Source organism: Cervus canadensis, chromosome 14, assembly GCF_019320065.1.
Source record: "Cervus canadensis isolate Bull #8, Minnesota chromosome 14, ASM1932006v1, whole genome shotgun sequence".
Classification (NCBI taxonomy): domain Eukaryota; kingdom Metazoa; phylum Chordata; class Mammalia; order Artiodactyla; family Cervidae; genus Cervus; species Cervus canadensis.
In genome coordinates, this window is record NC_057399.1 from 63,995,439 (window position 1) to 63,997,328 (window position 1,890).

Here is a 1,890-nt window from a genome sequence, read left to right on the forward strand (position 1 = left end):
TTGCAAGAGCTTGCTTATCAGGAGGGGACTATTTATTATGGAAATCAGAATTTACAGAACAATGTGGCCATATAGCTGAACTAAACCAGCGACAAGGGATCAATACTACATATGAAATGTTGGTAGGGGAAGGGGCCTACCAGAATACCAATGTTCAATTGAACTATTTGCCTGGAGCATATGCTCAAATTTCTAATGCTGCCCAGCAGGCTTGGAAAAAGCTCCCTTGCTCTAGTAATAAGACTGAGGATCTTTCAAAAATTCATCAGGGGCCTGATGAACCATATCAAGATTTTGTGGCTCGTCTTCTTGAAGCAGTAGGTAAGATTATAGCTGATGAGCAGGCTGGAATGGTGCTTACTAAACAATTAGCCTATGAAAATGCAAATTCTGCCTGTCAGGCTGCGCTTAGACCGTACAGAAAAAAGGGGGTTCTATCAGATTACATTCGTATATGTGCTGATATCGGACCTTCCTATATGCAGGGTATTACCCTGGCTGCAGCTTTACGAGGTAAAAGTATAAAAGAAGTATTATATCAACAGCAAATGAAAAATAAACGAGGATTACCTAGTAGAGGAAATGCTGGCTGTTTTGTTTGTGGCCAGCCCGGACATCGTGCCGCCTTTTGACCCCAACAAGCCAATTCGGGGAATATTAAAACTCCTAATTTATGCCCTAGGTGTAAAAAAGGAAGACATTGGGCAAAAGATTGTAAATCCAAAATTGTCCAGGGCAACCCACTTCCCTCGCAGTCGGGAAACTGGGTGAGGGGCCAGCCCCTGGCCCCGAAACAATGTTACGGGGCAATGCAGGGAAATCAGATGGTAGAAGGCGAGTCACAGACTTTTTCAGAGCCACCTCAGGGAGCACAGGCTTGGACCTCTGTTCCTCCTCCTACACAGTACTGACTCCCGAAATGGGAATGCAGGCTCTGCCCACTGGGGTATACAGCCCTTTGCCTGATGGAACCGTGGGACTTTTGCTCGGACATAGTAGCTCCACCATAAAAGGACTGCTCATAGCTCCTAGAGTAATTGATGCTGATTATACAGGAGAAATCAAAATTATGGCCCATTCCCCGCGATGCATTACCACCATAGCTAGCGGACAGCGTATAGCTCAATTGATATTGGTCCCTGCGGTGCAGACTGGAAAAGCACTGGCTTCCAGGAGAGGGGAAGGTGCCTTCGGATTCTCTGACGCCTACTGGGTCCAGGCAATAACTAATAATCGTCCTGAGTTCACATTAAGAATAAATGGAAAGTTGTTTACAGGCATTCTGGAGACAGGAGCTGATGTTTCTGTTATTGCCGAGAGACACTGGCCCCGAGAATGGCCTAAACAGATAGCTATATCATCATTGCAAGGAATTGGTCAAACTAATAACCCTGAACAAAGTACAGAGCTGTTACATTGAACTGACCATGAGGGTCATGAAGGGGACATTAGGCCTTATATCCTCCCAAACCTCCCTGTAAATTTGTGGGGACAAGATGTTATGACTCATATGGGAGTATACCTATACAGCCCCAGTGATCAGGTTAGCAATCAGCTTTTAGATCAAGGGCTTCTTCCCACCTCGGGACTTGGAAGAAAATAATCAGGGAACTGTTGTGCCTGTTCAGACAAAAAGGTTACCAAAAAGAAGTGGACTTGGGTATTTTTAGACGGAACCTCTGATCCTCCTGTAATTCACGCAGATCCTATTACTTGGAAGTCTGAGGAGCCTGTGTGGGTTGATCAGTGGCCCCTTTCCAAAGAGAAAATTGACGCTGCCCAACAACTGGTGCAGGAACAGTTAGAATTGGGAAATATTGAACAGTCTAATTCACCTTGGAATTCGCCCATTTTTGTTATTAAGAAAAAATCTGGGAAATGGAGGCTTTT